Source organism: Pundamilia nyererei, unplaced genomic scaffold, assembly GCF_000239375.1.
Source record: "Pundamilia nyererei isolate P.nyererei 1_Seehausen unplaced genomic scaffold, PunNye1.0 scaffold00045, whole genome shotgun sequence".
In the NCBI taxonomy this organism is placed as follows: Eukaryota; Metazoa; Chordata; class Actinopteri; order Cichliformes; family Cichlidae; genus Pundamilia; species Pundamilia nyererei.
The window spans coordinates 2,025,798-2,046,751 of NW_005187446.1; the positions used below are offsets into that span (position 1 = coordinate 2,025,798).

The window sequence follows — 20,954 nt, forward strand, 5'->3', positions numbered from 1 at the left end:
GGAAAACATAGAATAAAACACTAAGAGAGACGAGGGCTCATAAATACACAGAGGGGCACACAGGGGGTGAGGGCCACGAAGGGAAAACATAAGGAACAACGTAACAGATCAACCCAGGAAGCATGGCCTAAATAAAGAACAAAATACAAAAATACATGAAAACTAAGAATACTGGGCCCACATGGCCCAGGACCATGACAATATGTCCAGTGCTAATGCTGGTAAAAGGAGCAAAGGTATTTCATTTTCCCAACACAAAAGGCAGCAAAGGACTGCAGTGCTAGTGCCTGGCCCTCCCTTCTTTTCCCAGGTTGACTATGATATCATATAATTTACTCCTTCTAATGTACATATAAATTGTTTTTGTAGTTCCTTCCCCCCCTCAAATCTCTTAAGATGTGCTTACAACGCACAGCCTGGGGGATTATCTTATTACGTTTGTTTTAAAAAGGAATAAATTCTCACTGCACAACCTGCATCCAGAAACTCCGAGGGCTTTCGGTCTAGGGAAAATAGCTTCAATATTAGAGCACTATCAATGCATCTAATAATAAAAATGCATTCATACTGAGCATTTACATAACATACTGTACATTCATGAATGAAATGCTTGACTGATTGATGTTTTTAACAAGCACTGAGACTGAAATTAGGAACAAAATGGATGAAGGAGTCACAGCATACGTGATGAGGCAGTCGACATAAGCCTCGGAATATTCGCCATTTAGTGGCATCGCATTAAAGCATTGAACAAATACCACGTTTTTAAGGATTGAAGCTAAACAGATTATTTTCCCACTCTAACTCGAACCAGTAGTCGCAAAGCCACACTGTTGCTTTGCTTCCATTAATTCCCTCATTGATTGGCCAGACACTGGGATCACCTAGCCAGATCTAAATCAGTCACTAATTAAAAGAGCAAGATGAAAAGCAGCCGACACAGCAGCCCTTCAGGACCTGTAAGGTGAAACATTCTTTAACAACTACAAACTAGGAAGCTGCTCAAGACTCACAGCAGAAAAAAGCACCTGGCTCTGCATAGTAATGATTCACAATCTTATTCTGGGGATAAACAGATTAAACCGGTGTGGGAAACCTTCACTGATAACTATTGTGTCTTTGTACAAGGTCACACACAGGCAAGTGCCAACGCACACAGTTGCACAAGCAGGCGAGCGTGCTCAAGGTTTGCACGTACGGGTGACTGTGTATAGCTCGTCTGTGACACTTACACAGGCGTCCAAATGTTTAGGAAAATTTAAAGTGGGAGAAATATTAAGCTCGTCTCATTCCAAGGAAGGTGCCAAATGTTGCTGAATCAAGCTGGATTCCTTCTGCTTGAATTTGAAGCCGCGTAACAATATTGGATGCAGGTCTGAGCTGCATTCACAGCACATCTGGCTCCACCCACGCTCATAACCAAAGGTGTTAGCAACACTTCTGTCAGCCTATCGTCTGAACATTGGTGGATCAGGAAATGTACTCCGACGCAGACAGAGCAACCCTAACCAGCAAGGGGAGAAGAATATAAAGATCGAGACCAGCAAACGTTTTCAGGGTCTGATTTATAGCTTCAGTGGGAAATACATGCCGCAACCTATGACGTAACCGCAAACCCCTCTGAACCCAACACCGGAATCCATCCATCTATCCCTTCTCTTCCGCTTATCCTTATCATGGTCACAGGGGGCCTGGAGCCTATCCTAGCTGCCACTGGGCGAGACGCAGGGTACACCCTGGACAGATCACCGGTCTGTCGCAACTCAGAGAGACACACATCCATTCACACCCGCATTCAAACCTATGACCAGTTTAGAATCACCAATTAACCAAACCTCACTCACTGCAAAAGTTACCTGCCTACCTACCGGAGAAGCCTGAATCAGGACTCAGGGTGATTTTCAATAATAAGAGGTGGTGAGAGGTTAGTGAAGGGGATGTCAGAGCCCCGCTGTGTTCTCTTCACCCTTGGAGTTCACTAATGCTATGATGTTTGCTTCACAGTAACAAATATGAAATGTCTGTCTTCTCCATTTTTTTTAAATCCTGACACATGAAGCTGTGGTATCTCATCAGAGATGTGCTCAGTGGGCTGAGATGGCCACAGCTTTTTCAGCAGATTTCATATTATCGTTTACAGAATGCAATTATAAGCAGTGAGAAAACGGTTCATGTCATGAGATATCAAAAATTTCTGACAGCTGTGCTTTTGCTATTAGAGGAGAAAAAACCCCAAGAAGGAAAAAACCTCCCTGTGGTGGCTTTGGTCTCTGCCACAGCAGCCCATCATGTGCACAGTGCGACTTGTCTGCAATCACTCACCGTACAGGTAAAGCTTGCAAAAGTGAAAGGCAACCCCTTTTGCTGCAACCGACATGTTTCAAAAGGCACAACGTTGACTTAGAAAGCAAATAGTCTTCATTTGCAGTTTACGTCTCACTTTGCACAAGCACTCGATGAGTAGCTTGGAAGTCAGCTCGGACTTTGCAAAGTACGAGCAACCTGCAAGTGAGCAAAGCGATCGCAGTGATGTTTTCTGTGGTGCACCATATTCTTCTTTCTGACCAGTTTCACCTAGCGACTGGGCGTTTGGCTTCAGCAATCGATTTCACAGTGACTGCCATCAGCTTTCAGCAATTATTCACCAAACAGTCAGGGAATATACATTTTTTTCCTAGTGATCTGTGTGACTCTCAAGACCTGTGTGACAGGGCCTAATTTACATGTAAATAAATAACACCATTAACCCACAACAATAAAGTTTCAGCCAATATCATGCAGGTTTTTATCGTGCCAGCAAAACACAACTGAAAGATGGGACCCAGAGATGGCACATCCCACTGATGCTTGATCAGATTGGGTATTTGGAGAGTTTGGAGTTCGGGTTAGTGCCTTGGGCTCTTCAACATGTTCCTCACAGCAATCCTGACCACTCTGAGTGCCAGATATACAAAAAGAAGCACTCTCTGTATTATAAAGACAGCGCAGTGACAAGATTGTGTGTAAAAGGTGGAAACTCAGAGGTTTGTGCGGATGACCCTAATTGCACCAATAGTTAGAGCTTATTTTTGGTATTGAAATTAATTGACCGCACCTCTGATTAGAAAACAGGACAACATTTGTGAATAACCTGTAAAGCTAACCACATCTATCAGTGCTATTTGGGGATTGCGCTATGTTGCCCAATTTAGTAACTCTGACCCTTAGTGTTGTGGCAGAGCACTTTATCCTTCTGGAGGAGGCCACTGCCACTGGGGAGTGTCTTCAACACCCTCTAGGTGTTAAAACAGCATTCACGTGAAAGTGTGTTTTATCACAAGAAAAAGAAAAACTAGTCTTAATGTGATTCATCTGGTCTGAGTGGAAAGGTTCTAATAAAAATCGCATTACCCACTTTTTCCACCATTATGGCATGACTAACATATGACTGATGATTCATCTTTGTCGAGTCAGTGATGATACTGAGTCAAATTAAAAGCTAACGACAGCATAACAGTGAACACTGATCCACACACATACTCACAAAAACTAGTCTTCACAAAGTGACATTGCCCCGGACAGTTCATGATAGGAGCTGCAAACAGCTGACTTAATATTTGGGTGTAGATGACATGGAGCATATAGTGCCAAGAATTGATTTCCTTTCCGTCTCCTATACTGCTCCATGCAAAATGTGTGAACAAGTGTCCCTCTTTTCCCAAAGCTGCAGTCTTTTATAGAGTATATGCCACAGTTCACCACGGGACAGATCAAATAACAATGGCCCTGATGAGTCCGAACAAGGGTAGCTTAAGGACACGGTGGTTTATTGGCTCGCTTGACACATCAGATTCAAATTGCAATTACATAATTGAATAGAAGGCATTCGGTCCTAATTACCTTTAGAGATAGACTAAAGAGGACTTCGATGTGAGAAAATATTCGGGAGGAATAATGAAAAATCGCAACCTGAAATGAAAACAAATTAATTGTAATCCTGAGTTAGGCTAACAGCATCTGTGCACGTTGTACATTTCACTCTTTTCAGTGTCAAAAAAAACGAGAAAAAAAAGCAGGAGAGAGTCTGTAGAACTGTCTCAAATCACAAGGCCAGTTTTAGAAGCTGGAGCTATTTATGCAGAGATGAGGCACATTAAAACAGCACAGCAACATCAAACTATCTTCATCAGAGCCTTTTCTCCATCTCTGCGCTGACATTCCCTCTTCCTTCCTTGTCTTCCCCTCCTTGTTGTACTGTAGATAACACACTGTGCAAATTCCACTCAGGTGCAAACACACATATTTGCATTTTCAGCAGCTGTATGGTTGGCACCTGTTTATGGAGGAATTTCACATTCAAACTTAACATAAAAATAGTGCAAAGCTATTTTTATATGAAGTGATAAGACAATAAAACAAGTTGGACTTCGCACCTGGGACCAGCACCTTGTAAATCGCACACTGTACAAAGTCTACTATAAATGCCAGCTCCTGAGTTCTTTGAAAGGAGAATGACATTGAGTTTTAACAAAGCTCGCTCCGCATGCAGCTCGGGGAAGACTCACAGATCCGAAGGCATGACACAATAGCTCGGGATGACTCGAGACATGGACTGCAGACACAGCCTAACGTAGTTTTTTATAAATGCCCCCATTTCCTCTTTTTAATAACCACTTATGCTGTCATTTCCTGCCCCATCCATCATCATGAAGGACCGCACCACATTGCTGCAAAACGCTGCGCTCCGCAAAACATTCCTGCACATCTCTTTATTTTCTTTCATTACTTTTCTTCGTCCTGCCTTTCCTCTTTGTGTCTGTCAGTGTGTGCGCATGTGTCTCAATGCAGTGTGCACACAAGTGTATATATACAGTGTATAAATGTGCGCATCTCGTGGCCAAGGTCCTCTCTCATCCAAAACTGTGTGTTTGTGTCTGTTTGAGTGCCAGTATTCCTTTTGTGTGTATTTCTGGGGTATGCTTTGGTGTGTGTGTGTGCGTGTGTGTCTGACTGCATACCCATGGGTCTCTCCCTGAATGTACTTTTTGAGAGTTTGTGTGCCTGTGTATTGCATGCAGCCATGTGAAGCTGTGTGCCTGCTTTCTGCCTCCAGACTTGTATTCCCAAAACAAGCCGCGGGGCTCTGGCTCAGGTTTGTGTGTGTGTGTGCATGCCTGCTTGAGTGTGTGCACACACCTGTTAGACAACACTGTGCAAGGAGTGCACGTTAAATTGTCCCTCAGTTTTGTGTGTGTCTGTGTGATTTTGTTTATCAGTGTGTCTGTCAGCCAGCCTGTCCACCTGTCCATTTGATTCTACTTCCCATCTGTTTGTTAGGTGACTATACAGGTGATATAGTCCAGGTATTTGAATGCACCTCTGAAGTCACTCTACTAAAATGACACAATTATGTAGCTCTATCAGCATAAAGGATTTGATACTGTACTACTGTATTGGATTTTCCAGTTATTTTAAATCATATTGAAAGCTATATTTGCACCACTTCCATCAACAGCTACTAATTCATTTACACGTTTATCCAAATACCTTATTCTGGGAGACGTCGCTCTCTAAAACATGGTGAACCAGTGCAACCAGATGATTTTTGTGTTTTTCCTCACACTTGTCACAATCAAGTGCATCATAATGTTACTTGTATAGCTAATTACTAGTAGATTGGTTGAGTTGTCAACGATAGCTTGGCAGCTGTAACGGAGCTAATCAGCAGAAATTTGAGGTACCTGCACTGATTTTACCAAAAAGGTTGTTTTGTTAAATCTGATTAGCAGACGCAGATTAAATTTGAATATATTAGAATCACTACTATACTCCTCTTTTTTCCTGATTTGAAATGGAAATGTAAAAATTTTGCTAGAAATAAAACCATAAATAAACATCCTCTACTAAATGTACCTATTTGTAGCTTCATTAATGAAGCCTGACTCCTTCATTAACGATTTATAAACTTCCCTGTCCAGTGTGACGTCTGTTACTGTCTTTAAATACCCAGAATTTCAATGAAGGAAAAAAAGACACTGGACAAGCTGGAGCGAGAACATTTTGGATTTTTTAAAAATGTGTTTTTGCTTTAAAAGGTCTAAAATGATAGAAATTTTAAGATGTCTTATTATTTTTTCTGCAGGCAGTTAATTTATTATCTCAGCTAGAACTATGCAGAATTTCACAATGGCACTTCCTGAAAAGATTCAGATTTATTAAATTTACTTTTAGTTGTAAGTCTTGTGTTGAGTGGCAGTTTCTTTTTTAAGCCATAACAGAACATCATTTAATTTCTAAACACCTGTATCATTAATAAAAAAAAATGTTTTTAGTGATTTTAGGCATTAAAAGCTTGACGACTGTAGTATCCAATTTTACACTTTAGATCAATTTAAACTGTAGAGAAGAGTCAGTTTGATAAATTGTGTTCCCTGCTGATTTCAATGGAGGGCATTCTTTCCTGAAATTATATGGATTTGTTTAATGAGCACCAGTCAGAGGTGTTATCGTAGGAAAATACAGATTTGTCCTTAATGAGTTTGATTTATTTATTGCTGTGAGTAAGCCAAAGAAGGGTTTTCAAATGAAAATAGCACAAGACAGTCAGATAATTCATCAAAAAAGGACATCTCACAGCCCACTCCCAACCACATGTATTAAATTCTGAGCTGCACTGCTGCAGGCCAAAGTGAATATGCAACACGTTTATCAATACAACCCAAAGAAGTGTCCAGAAGAGAAGACTGAGAGAGGAGAGTACAGTAATCGCTCCAAAACAGCGGCCTCTGATCTCGTTAAAGACTAATTGATGTTCTGTGCTAACGAGCTTTACCTTAATTAGTGGTATTAAAAAGAACACTGGGTGCCACGTGTGCAGACGCTGGGAGAGGGGTTTGGGTGGGCGGCAGAATTGAGGAAACCATCCACTAACGTTGCGTTGAGCAAATGATATAAGGGCGGGCAGAAGGAAGGGGGGGAAAGGAACAGGAAACCTTGCAGCGGAAGTTACAGGTTGCAGAGGTGAGAGTTTTGATGGAAAGGATGGAGGCGATAGGGAACGGGGGACTGGGGGGGAGACAAACGAAGCAGGGACTGAGCTAAGCTTGAAGGTTTTCTGCGCCAGAGTCAAAGAATCAATGAGATGAAATTGATGAAGAGCATGGGCTGAAGAAAACAAGCACACAAATGTTGACTCTATTGCTTCTCCTCATGTGCTTTTCCAACTACACCCCCCCCGAGATTCAGTTCCAACCAACTCCTTCTCTTACTCTCCACCTCGTTTTCCTGCCTTCCCAATCTCTCGCCCAGTTCTCCCGCTCACATCCCTCCTCCACCCCCCTCCACCTTGTCCTCACACCTCTCATCCTTGTCTTCCTCTCTCTGCCCCTCCACACCTGCTGTCTCTCTCATCCTCGTCCCCTCCCCTCCTGCCTGCCCCTACTCACAGCTGGTACAGTACAGCTCTCTCTGGGCAACTGTACGACAGATCGTCAGAGAAGGGGGGCTCTACTGACACTGAAGGCAACACTTTACGGGCAGCAGTGCAGGCAGCACACTGCTGCAGTACGCCTGTGCGTAGATTTCACAGGGTTTGTGAGGCAAAGTGATAAACTGTACCGAGCACGTCACCTGTGGGTGAAAGAGCTGATTGAAATGGATATCAGCTACAGAATTCAGCTGAGAGAGTGAAGGGGTGAGGGCGGCGGGGGGGGGGAGACCAAACACCCCACAGAAACAGGGGAAAACAAACACATTAATTCCAATTTCCATCTGGATAAATGTTGGCCTCACAATGCATTGCCACTCTCAAACACTGCAGCAAATCTGTAATAGAAGCAACACTGTGCCTCTCCGTTTTACAGGTCAACAGCATGAGCTTCTCCATTGGTGGTCTCTTTGGGCCAAGGCCTATTTTTTTTCTAGAAAATGACCGATGATGATGATGATGGTGTTGGTTGTGCCTGTTATTCACTCTATTAAAGTACCATAAGGCAAAAACAAAAGTTATTTGGGCACCCAAGGAGGTGCAGAAAATGTACATACAGAGTGAAATCTCTCACATACTCCTTTACGCAGCTGGGCAAAGAAAGAAAAAAAAGCAGAGAGAGAGGAAAAAACCGCCTGTTCCAGCTGTCTGAGAATGTTTGAGGCAAGTCAGCCTGTTGGGGGAAGATTCCTCGGTGGCAACAGAGGGATAACTGCGCGCTGCCATACGCCCAAATATTCAGCGTATCGGGATATAAATAGATCAAGAGGCAAAACTGATCGGCAATCTTGCGGGCTTAGCGCTATAGCTGTGCAAGACGAGCGAGCAGACGCGCTCACTCACACACAAACACAAGCACGCACTGACACTGACCACGCAGCCCGACAAAATGAGCATCAACAGATATGATCGCCTCAATTAATACATCCGCAGCAAAGTGAGGGGGAAACTGCAGCCAGCGCCGGTGTTTGAAGACTTAAACGGAACCCAAACTCTGTCTTTATTAATAATGCACAGAAATTTCCTGGCAGACAAAATCATAGCCTAAAGGTTTAGTCCATATGATTAATTGAACTACCGGTAAACTGTGTGTGTGTGTGTGTGTGTGTGTGTGTCTGTGTGTGTCATTAGACTATCTATCCCATCTGCTGTAAGGAACATATGCGTTAAGGTGCTTGTGAGTTCTCAGGCGCAGCAATGACAGAGGGGTCAAAGCCCCGGTGCGCCGGCCGTTTCCACATCTCCATCCATCCATCCATCTCTCCATCACCGGCGTCCGCACCCGACATGCCGACACCCGAGCCCGCTATCCCCGTCTCAATGACGCGTAGCACCCTCTCACTGCCCGAGCCGCAATTAATCTAAGCAGCAGCACAGAGTCTGTGTGCGTGGAGTGAAGCAGCGAAAAAAAAAGAAAAAGAAAAGATGCCTCCGCATTGCAAATATCATTAAAATAAATGTACTTACTGTTTTTCAGCAGCCTGTCCCCCCTCTTTTCCTGGGTCCCTCCATCCTTTTTCACATCCTTCCTTTTTGAGGTATCCGTTTTGCGGGTGTCCCCCTCTCGCCGCCGCCGCCGCCGCCACACACACACACTCACACACTCACACACACACTCACACACACACAGACACGCGCGCTGTGAAAATATATATCTAAATATATATATGTTCTACATGTATTCAATTTCTCCGATCTCTCTCTTTTCCTCTCCCTCCCTCTCTCCTCTCCTCTCTCTCTCTCTCCCTCTCCAGCTCTCCCTCTTTCCCCGATCTTTTGTTAAAATTCAGTATATGCGCCCCGTCACCTAGCAACCGTCAACCTCTCTCTCTCCCCCCTTTCTCTCTCGATTTCTCCCCCCCTCCCTCCCTCTCTCCATCACTGGCGACACGTGTTGAATGCTAAACTTAGCGGTCCGGAATAAAATTAATAAAGGGATGGACGCTCTATATCTCCCCCCTTTCTCTGCCTTCCCCGTCTCCCTCTTTCACTGTCGCGCGTATCATAATGCAATATAAATATTTACTAGAACCACTCAGCCCTCTCATTGCCCCACCACCACCATCGCCACCTCCCTTGCGTCCCTCCGCATTTCCCCTCCCTCTCTCCCTCCCTCCATCCATCCATCACCGGCTGCCTCCCTGCATCCCTCCCTCGCCGTCCTGCCTTTTTTTTTCCCCTCCCTCCTGCCTCCTATCGCCTCTTTCTGCTTCTCCAAGCAAAACGGAGGCGCCACACCAGCGTTTGTGGATCCACATGTGAGTGTCATCCTGCCTGGTGCGTCTTTGCATTGCATGGAGTGTGTGTTTAAATGTGTGTGCGCGCGTGCGCAAGCGTGCATGTGAATGAGAAATCTTTACTACAGTAGCATGTCAGTGACCATGTGTGAGCGGCTTGCGGGGGATCAAGACGCATGCAGTAGGATCATAACGCTGCAGCTGAGTTAGGCCTGAGAGCTGAAATTACACATTTATATTAAAGTAACTTTTCACAACCGTTTGCAAAGAGAAATGCAAATGAAACAGTGGGGTAAATAATAAACTAAATTACTCCCTCTTTTATTTACAGTCCTCTCTCTCCCAAAAATTAATTTGTTAAATGTAGAAGGTGGTGTTGTCCTCATCTGTGTGTAATGTCAAATCAGCATTAATCAATAGTTAGTCTCAGATCGCTCTGGAAATGGTGCTGTGATAGGAGTTTAACCTTTCCAGCAGACTTTGAGATTGTGGGGAAAAAAGTAGACATGCATGTAAAAGAAACCACAGAAAGAGAGAAAGAGTCTCTTTGTATTGATGTATTCGAGTATTGCAGCTTAGTAAATGAAGGTACTCCTCGCTTCCAATTGAGTCATCATCAATTTGAAAATTATCTGTGTGCACACAAACTGCAGTTGTGCAGATGCAGACTCAGACAAATGTCTAGAGGCTCAAAGTCCTTTATCAGACTTTGAGCAATCAGTCTTAAAGATACTGCATCACACAGTCATCATCACAAATGTGCATGAAAAAAAGATTTTGTTGGTAAAGTGTTTTTTTATTATCTCAAGATGTAAGTTCCAAAAAAAAAAATCCAAAAATATTCCAAACAGAAAAATTTATTTTTTGTTAATCACAACATTTTAAAAAAGAGAGCAAAAGAAAAACGTTGAGACAGAATCTATTTCCAGAATCTGTGTCGTCATTAGGAGCTGCAAAATGTTTTCACATAGACTAAACTTCATTAGGAAAAACATTACCTCTTGACACCGAGACAGAAAACTCAGAGATAAAAATTTGGGAAATAAACACAAAACTAATTTCGCTGCTGTTGAAATAAAAGAAAAATTCAATTTTTATTTTGGTGGTGAAGAAGCTGATTTTCTACACGTAAAATTAGGAAAAGAGACACATGTTCATCCAAATTACCTGGATGGCAATTAAGTTAGTTTTATTTATTATCTTCCCACTTATGGTGATTACTAACTGATTAATCTGCAAATACTGACAGATACTTCTGTGAGACATCTGCTGATATCATAAAGCTAAGTCCACAAACACAAGCATGCGCAGTCCACCTCCACGCACACCAGTGCCCACCACGTTGTTTCCACTCGGTATGTTTTGTGATGGAGCGATGCTGCGCTGGGGACAAACAATTAGGAACATAAACCACTGCTCGTTAATCTACATGCACACTGGTGTGTAGTCAGTTTAAGGGCACGTTCCATATGGCAATAAAGGTTAGGATGTTAGGCGATGAAGCTGATCTGTTTGTCCCATCCCAGTGATTAGGCTCCAGATGGTATAGAAAGACTGGTGGCCACTGTTCCTAGGCCATACGATTTGCGATAAGAGAGCCATATCTGGTTTAGTGGTGCGTTCACTGTCGCTGTCATGGTATTAATAGGCTAGATACATATCAGCTATTCCTATTTTCTGCTACAGGGGGGGGGAAAGGTGAACCAGCTGCTGTGCTCTTCATATTCCTCTTGTTATCTGTATTTGCCACATGCATTCATCTTCATTTGCATTCATCAATCAATTCATCATCACAGCTCGCTCGTGCGCTCCTCTCTCTCTCGCTCTTTCCCCCTGTCCCTGTGGTGGGCTCTCCGTTTTGCCTGGGGTCTACGGAGATGTTCGAGTGGTAACATTAGGGTTTATGAGGCATGTGATGGTATGCATCATCACTGTATTTATTCCTCAATGCGCGTCGGCATGCTTCTGTAGCAAACAAAGACCCACGCTTTCTGAATGTGTTCACTGGATAGTTACAGTATAGGAACACGTTCTCCGCTTGTGACGAATAAAGGCTGGATGCACAATCGAGGCACATTGCTTTGCTGATGTCTGTTTGTTTTCCAGGGCACAACTACTGTCTGTGACTGCATATGTGTGTTTGTGTGCTGGAGAGTGAGAGTGTGAGAGACAGTTTGATTTTTGCTGTTTGCTGTAATCTGATGTGACTAGGTTCTCCTATCTCTATTTACGCATCTGTTTAGCTCTGAGCTAACAATCAAACAGTAAGGTTTTCTCTCCCTCGTTCTCTTACAGTCTCTCTCTCTTGCAAAAACACAAACAAATACACATATAGTTTGTGTACAGATGCAGAGAAGCGCAAGGATGAAATTGCCTTCAGTATGGTGGACTCCATGACAAGATTCCTCCTTAAATTCTATTTGTTTTCTTCAAAAACTATTTAAAAATGGACATTTCAAACTTTCATAATGGTAAAAACATTTTACAAACCTCTTTAGAGGTTTGAAATGGATCAAACCCACTAGGTCAGGCTCTTCCCATAACAATTGATTAACAATCTGTCCAATTAGGAAACCCAAACTATAGTGAATCCATGGGTCAGCTGCTTTGATGTAAAAAATAAAGAAAATGGACTCTTACACAGTGCTTTTCTACTCAATTTAAGCTTTTAACGTGCTTTCTTACTACAAGGCTCATTCACTCCTTAACAAAAACGTTTTTTTTCTTTGCCTAAGCACTTTTAAACCTTCAAGATTCATTAGATTTCAGTATCTTGTTCAAGGATAAAACAACACGAAGGCTGAAGGAGCCAGGGATCAAACTACCACCTGAGCCACAAAAACAGAATACCTTTTGTCGGTCATCTAGCAGTTGCGAGGCTATATACATGTAAAATATGTCAGTAAAAGAACAGGAAACATACCAATGGAGATTATCTTAAGAGATAAAGACAACTCAAGAGCTATTGTTCACCAGAGATGGTTAACCGTTTCTGCTGGTGGCTGACGTACTTCCTCCCCCGACTGACGTGACAAGGTCATTTGTAATTATGATGGAGATGACAAAGATGGCAGTAATAGTACCAGCTTACTTATTTTCTTGTCCCTTCTTCCTCTTCCCTCAGATGAGACTCCTTGTCAAATACTGTGGGGCGCAAGCATGCACACAGAAATGCTCACGTGCACACATCAGACACAACCCAGTAAACCAGTTCTTACTTGTTGTCCCACCTTATATGTATTGTGTTTTTTCTGTTTCTGTCCATGTCTACAGTTTATCAGTTTAAAAACATCTGTGGTGAAGGAAGTATTTGGGTCCTTAATTAGGCAAAGTTTTGCTGATACAACATAAAAAATACTAGTTTATGTATTTATTGCATAAATAAAACATATTGTGACAAAACAGATGTAAAATATCAAAGATCCAGTGCTAAAAACGCATTTAAAGTGCCTTACTATGTATTACACATTACATCATCACTTATGTAATTAAAGTGTGAGCAGCATTTTCCTGTTGTTTGCTAATGAGAAGCTAATATATATTTCTTTATATTCTGTTGGGTAATTAATTTAACACAGTGCATTTTATTAAGTCATCAGTATGCTGTCTGTTTTCATTTGCAAAAAGTCGAAGTACGGAATAATATACAGAACTGTTATGGGATAGAAATAACTACAAACGTCAAGCTGTGCATAGATGTGCATAAACACATTATTTGAAATGTATATTTCCACCATGACACAAAAGTCTTTAAATTTTTAGAAAAATTTTTCTTCTAAGCTAGAGATTTACTAAATGTAGTGCTGTGCAAAAGTCTCGAGCTCCCCTTTATCTCTTTTTATCTTGCTTCTAAGGAGCCAGACTTTCCTGTACATAGTTAAAGTGGTCTTGAGTAGTTCTCCAGGCTTTATGAAGGTCTTTCAAACCTTGGTCACTTTTCAGTCCAATCCTGTTTTTTAAACCACTTAACACTAACCTATGAATCATTCAGTCATAGATTAGATTAGACTAAATAATGGTCAAATCTATAGAAAATGCTGAAGATAAGATGGTTTGACAGGCATAAAATAATACTTTGTACCAACAAAGTGGTTTCAAGAGAGCTATTTGCTGAACTTGGCATATCATGCCCTTAAAATATTAGGAAAATATCAGGAAATTAGACGAGTAGAGAACAAAAGAATTAGCAGGCCTGTATCTGTAGTAGTAGTACTGCAAAGTAACGTCCTTAAGAAATAGTGTAAAAAAATCCAGCAAAGACCTGACACAGGAGCTGAGAGAAGCATCTGATCCTTCAGTTGATCCAGCTACTGTTCACTGAAGCCTCATGACAAATGGTCTCAGTGGAAGGGAAAGGTGGCTGTAAAGGAGCCGTTTTTAAGGAAGGCAAACAGGGAGAAAACACTGAGGTATGCCAAACTACACAAGAACTGAGTTGAAAATCAAAAAGTGATGGTTCAAACTGTCATCAATATGTACAAAGGTCATGACAGAGGTGCAGCAGTGAGTGTCTACAGCCATCTGTGAAACACGGTGGAGGCTCAGTCATGGTTTGGAGCTGCTTTTCAGCCACTGGTGTTGGAGATCTTGTTAAAACTGATTGAATTATGAACACAGAAAAGTAGCATCAGATGCTGACCCATCAGGCAATACCATCTGGAAAGTGTCTAATTGGTAATGAAAATGACATGAAAATAATGCCAAACACAAACAGTGGAGCACTATCAGTCATGGACTTGTCTCCCCAAAGCCCAGACCTCAACCTTATTGAGGCATCATCTTGACCTTTAATGGAAGAAAAGGCAGCAAACATCCAAAAATGAGCTTTGAATGTCCTTCAGGAACACTGAAAAACTATTCCTGAAGACTAATTAAAGAAATTATAAGAAAGCCGCCTGAAGGAGTTCAGGCTGTGTTGGAGAATAAAGACGGTCACACCAAATATTGACTTTCAACTCGTTAGTATTGTACAAAATTTGTTTTTGCCTTAAATTCTGTATTTCCATGGATGTTTGCACATTTCAGTAGATTGCAACATCCGTTTTCCATTTTCCTAGCAAGATATAAATAAATGAGGGTTGGATCAATTTTTGCAAGACTTTTGCATTGCACTGTTTATTTAGTGGTAACATCAGAAATGGTGACTGAATACCCGATGAAATATTGTAAAGTTGAATAAGAGTTATCATTTAAGATTATTTTCTCCAAAGATGTTCTCACATTTGCTTCTGTTTTTAATAAACTAATAGCATATGTTAAAAAAAAGATTCGGGTATTAATTCCTTAAATGAATGGCAAAATATTAATTGGAAATGTTGTCATCATATCACCATTTTTCATGCCAGAACGCGTGCATGACTCCAGCTGTCAGCATTTGACACTTTATTTTTTTATGCATTAATGTGCTTGTTTGTTTTTTGTATATTTCCTTCACTGAGTACTTTTACATTTAATATTTCACACATGCCACTGTCATGATACTTTTTTAAAACATTTTCAATCGAGGACTTGTTAATGTAGTATTTGAGTATGGTAATTATACTAGATAAGTAAGCACTGCATCTGAATACCACTGTTTTGCATTTATGTGCTGTTAGGAAGATCCAACATCTGTGGCTGTTTTATTGAAAATCCAACCCAGAAGACAAGTGATAAACAAACATGGCTGGCCTGCAGATTAACAGCCAACACAATAAGCCTAACAAACTCTACTTAAGATTCTTCCTACCCACAAGGAGCGTGTTCATACAAGAGTTGTTTTTACTTTTCACTGGCAAGAAAATTGTCGCCAAGCCAGTTCTGTAAGATTTGTCATTTAGGGATTACAAGATTTCTAGGAAATGAATTTGATTTCCTAGTTCCAAGTGAAAGCAGGGAGAAACATGGATTGGAGAAAATAATTCACATGTGTGCCAGGTGGTGAATTGTTTGAACATTATAACATAATTTTTACCAATTAGTATTTTTAATAAAATAACATTAAGGGTGAGTTATATTACGGGGAAGCCCAGTTGTGCAATGGTTAGTACTGTTGCCTCCCAGCAAGAGCGTTCCTGGTTCAAATCTGGAATCCGGCTGGCGTTTGTGTGGAGTTTGCCTGTTTGGGTCCTCTTTGGGTACTCCGGCTTCCTCCCCTTGTCCAAAGATGTGCACGTTAGGTTAACAGGGGGTTGTGATGAAATGTCTGCAGGTGTAAATGTGAGTTTGAATGACTCGCTCCCTGTTCTGTAACCTGCCCAGGGAGCACCCTTTCTTTCACCCTGTGACAGCTAGGATACACAACCGTGTGTTAGAACAGTTAGAGAGTTATGTAAACTCATGTAGTCATGTACATCTACTTAGCAAGCAAAAGGTTGCTGGTTCAATACCAGCCGGTGACACAAATCACCTTATGGGTTGCATCGGGTAGGATGTCTGAGTAAGCTGAAACTACCTGCTATGGCGACCTGTTGTGAGAAGGCAGCAGCCAAAAGTAAAAGTAAAAGCTTTAGTGAACATGCCATCACCAAACTCTCACTAATGAACTTGCATTATATTAAGCTGACAATTGGCTGACGTATTTCTCCACAGCCATTGTGTTCTTTGTGAAAGCAGGAGTAAGAGGTTAGCGCTGATACGTTATCAGCTAATGCTAGCAATATTGTTGACATTAGGTGGAATGCTCATTTTGGCCCGTGAAAAACTATTTTAAAGGAAAACCCAAAAATAGAACTCCGTCTAAAATTCCCCCCGAGGATAACCCAAAAACTGCAGGACAAAACAACAAATCTGATCTAATATACCCATCATCTTAATAAAGCTCGTCCAAGATCAGCATTGCTACTGACCAGTGATATTGTCTGACCATTGAGTCAGCATTAGCCAATTAGCTATTGCTATAAAAAACAATCACTAGCAAACCAACACGGGTAACCAAAATTTGGCTAATAATAATAGCAAACCTAAGTTAGTATAATATATTTATTATATTTTATAAAAGAATGAAGAAAACACCTAAATACTTACCATTTGTTCCAGAACTGAGTTTTATATAAGCAAAGGCATTTTTTTCTTTGTCCTCCACATTTCAAAGCTATGACATCACAACAATGTGACTTTTCAGTTGCAATATTAATCCTGGACCAACATTATTAAAATGATGTGGGAACAACACGAAGAGGAGATATCAGATCTGCACCTGCTTTTGGAGCCAGCCTCGAGCGGTTACTCTGGGAACTGCAAATTTTTCACACTGAATCCTTTTTCAGTCTCAGGGGTTTGCATCCAATTCAGTCCGCCTCAGGTTTCACTTCTAACAAAGCTAGTGAATCAGTATTAACCTGCAGAATGAACTTTTCAGCACAAGCAATGTATTAGTGGCCATTAGTCAGCTCCAGAGCTCATAACGTCTATGTATTTTTTTTTCCAATTTCAGCTCTGCTGTAGCTCTTTATAACCTTAACTAGGTTTTACAAAGCACTTTAAAACTGCACACCACACAACCGTGGAGCTTTACAATGCAGAAACAGAGGCTGCCATAATATATACACACCATACTTCATGAAGCAAAAGATTATTGTTGCAATTAAAGCTTTTTAAATTGTGAATAAGCCATGCTTTTATAGCTCTTTAAAATATATTTCTCATTTACCCATTCACACTCCCCCCCACACACTAACACAAGCCAGTGCCTCCCAATGGTCAGGGACCAAAACGCTAACCCTAGTATTAGTGGACAACGTGCTTGACCACCTGAGCCACAACCACCCCCGTGAAAGGATAATTTTATGGAAAAGAATATGTAATGAGTTTTTGGGGTGAAAGAATCAATGCCAGAAGGAGGACGTTAACAACCCAACCTCCTTTCAGCACTTGCAGACACACAGGCAAATAAATGACTGGAATCTAACCTTAGCTAAATCAAACTGCAGTTTATTACATAGACTACAGGTTTGGATATCTTTGATATGTTCTGCAGCAAGACAGTTATTTCTACTGAAACATAGGCATGCCATAATGTATATCCAAGATGGGGGAATACCACAAGCAGTGAGAGATTGAGGAGTAGTGAGAAGGCTTAGTGTCTCAGAGGAGTGGTTTAGACTGGCAGTATACTCTACCTGAAATTGAATTTGGCATGTTCATGCAGGCCACATGACAGAGGATCAGCCCTCAAACACCTTGCAGTATTTGAGGGCTGATCCTCTGGTAAAAAATTTTCTTTGCCTTGTTCACCAATTCACATTCAGTTTTATTGTTTTTGTTGCTTTATTTTTCTTTCTTCTTAAATATCCGGTTCTGTTGTTTTCTCTCAGTGTGACTGGTAAGTTCCTCCATCTGGCATAGATGTCATTAAACAAACAGATCTTGAGCCACAGGGAATAAGCTGAAATTTCCACACAGTGCTGCATTCAACAGTTGTTAAGAAACCACTAAATTGTATAGTACTGGTGAGAGTATATGCTATAAAATTGAGCGTAAAATTGCATGATGGGGGGCTGGTTACATGCGATAAACAAACACTGGAGAAGGGGTTTGGTAGAGTAATGTGCAAGGGCCATAGAGCATTGTCATGTCTTTAACAAAGCTCGAGATGCCTTTTCATCTTTCTGTAAATTCCCCCACCTTGCAAATTACTCTATATGCGTGCTTTTACTTTGCATTCAGTCATTGAGTCCATCCCTCTCTCCCTTTCTCTCTGTCCCACAAACCCAGCAGAAAGTGAGGGAAAGTGGCAATTGAATTTCCTTTCAGAGCAGTGTGTGGAATAGGAAAAAGTGCAGGGCCACAGCGCTAGCCTCTATCTCATGCAGACACTGAACGCAGCCTTAATCCATTCCCTTGCCCTTCCCCTTCCACACACACACTTGTCTCCAAATCCCCTCCACTCCATTCCTGGAATAAATTATTTCATTTCTTTTTGGTCCGCAGCATTTTTATTCGTCTCAGTGGCATGCCTTAACTTCTGTCCCTGTGGAGAGCCCTGATGAATGTGTTGGGCTCGCAACCTCTGATCATCCCTGCTCTGAACGCCTTTAGATACACACTAGCTTCTGGCTGCCTCCAATGCACATAAGAATTGTCTCTCCTCCCCCCCACCCTCCTCCCTCTGACTCACAAATACACAAAGGAATAATGCAAGCTATAGAATAGATCTGGATCTTTTATCTTTTTCTTCACACGCACACAAACTCTGCAGAGACAAAAACACATTTTCGCTCTCCTCTGTGGATATGAGCTGGCGATGCTGCTCCTTGTTCTGCTTAATGATGACATTTAAGAACACTGAACATTTTCAAATAACATCCATAATTCATTGGGGAAAATACTTTCAGCAATGTATAGACTGAATGTGTGCAATTCAATCTATACTGCTGAGTTCATGGACAAGGAGTAAAGCTGCAAATTAATTATTCTTTTTTTATACACATAAATCTAATTACTCAATACTTGATTTTAAAGGAGAAGCCTGTGTGTGATAACATAAATGCAAATGGGTTACAAATTAAAGGCGAATGCTAACAGTCACTTCACCCCTGCAGGGAGGGGATTGGTCATCTTTGTCGTGTTGTGTGGACATTTTGGTGGTGTGTTCGTGCCTTTAGAAGGAACAGTTTCACCTTCGTCCTTTGATGAAACATTCCTATCCTGATGGGAGTGAAGTCTTCCGGGATAGGAATGTACCCATCCATAGAAAGCAAACATGCATTGTTTACTTATACAACACTTTTAACCCACTAGAGTCTCAAAAGTCTTCACAATAGCCAAAAAGCACCACATTCCAAACTGGAAACAAAAAAGCATACACGTTACAAGAAAAGCACTGCAATTAAAAACAAAGAACAATAAAAAGAAAAAACATAGTTAGAATAGTTAGTATTTTTTTTACATGTTCATTTATCTTCAACGTGAAGCTTTAATCTGAACTGCAAAGCATTTTGTAACTCTACTGTCAGTTATTATCACATTGTAATAATAACTAATAAAGTTATTATTACAAGGATATAGTGTACTTGTAGAATCAGTGCTAACTGCCAGTTAAGGTATTCTGGTGGCATGTGTGGACATTACACCTTACTGTGAAACTTGTTTTTTCTATTTATTTACCACTTGTTATAAGGGTGCAATATGTGTAAGTGTGTGAGTGTTTGGAGGAATTAATGATGACACTCATACAATTTCTTGTGCCAAGTTATCATGCTGGGCTGCTGTACTCATTGGCTTGTCCTGAAACCCTATCTGGAGCCCTAACGATGTTGGATAAGAAGCCATCTTACTCACTGGTGTGCACATGTATTTCAAGATTAGGATTCGATAAGGATAGGTGAGCGCTCTGTTTCATCGAGGTCACCGGGGAATTCGCTTCTAGCTTCTAAAACACCAGAAACTCCACATACACACACACACACACACACACACAGAAACCACATTTCCCTGGCGGGCGGTCCTCCAGTGGTATCAATTAAGGAGGAAGCCCAATCAATGTCTTAGCACCAGCCTGATACTCAGCTACAAGGAGATTAAGACTAGACTTACATCTTAACACAGAGGAGTGAGCAAGACACCAAAAAAAACATATAAAGGCCCCACATGCACTACACAAAAAAAACACACATTATAACATCACAGCACAAAGATTTTAGGACAAATAACTAGCCTGCTTTTTGTCTGCTGTGCGGCTGCATCTGGCGGTGTTTTTGCTTTGAGAGACTCTCTGAACAGAGGGCATTAATGGTATGTGTACTTTCTATTTTTCTCACAGTTATTTTTCTCCTCTTGTCTCTTTGCTAGGCTAAAGTCTGACCTAAATACTTCAGGTTTTTGATGATTGGACCAAAACAGAGATCAGAGGCGTCCAGCGGGCTTGTCGTGATAATGGAGAGAAGGAAGGCAGGCAGAGGATCTGGACACACTCATGCAGAGATTCTGGTACTTACCGCACTTCGTAACTGTACAACACGGAGCTCATAAACCAGTCAAACTTCATTTTAAAGCCTCACCTTCCACCCCACATTGAGATGAAAAAGCTGCAGTGTATCAGCTCTTTGAAACAGTAATCCACTGCTAAAACTGGCCTGGGCACGAGGGGTCCATCATTCACACGCTCTGGGGGTGGGGGACACACCAGAGAACCTCTGACCTTGTCTTGTGACCACACCGAGAGATTGAAGAGCCCGTAATGCAGCGATGGCAGCTGGCCCACCAGTTTTTCAGCTTAATACTGATCCATACTGCTCACCATTGTGTCCTCACATAGCCACACACACACACAC

At 41.5% G+C, this 20,954-nt stretch overlaps 1 protein-coding gene across 1 annotated transcript in view; it reads right to left on the reverse strand.

The window, feature by feature from the left end:
- The window catches only part of grin2db (glutamate receptor, ionotropic, N-methyl D-aspartate 2D, b), a 56,870-nt gene extending 47,809 nt beyond the window's left edge, over window positions 1-9,061 (reverse strand). The window contains exon 1 of the mRNA XM_005732176.2: window positions 8,933-9,061. The gene's annotated coding sequence lies outside the window, so the exon portion shown is untranslated. The remainder of the gene's footprint in view (window positions 1-8,932) is intronic.
- Window positions 9,062-20,954: the final 11,893 nt, after the last annotated feature.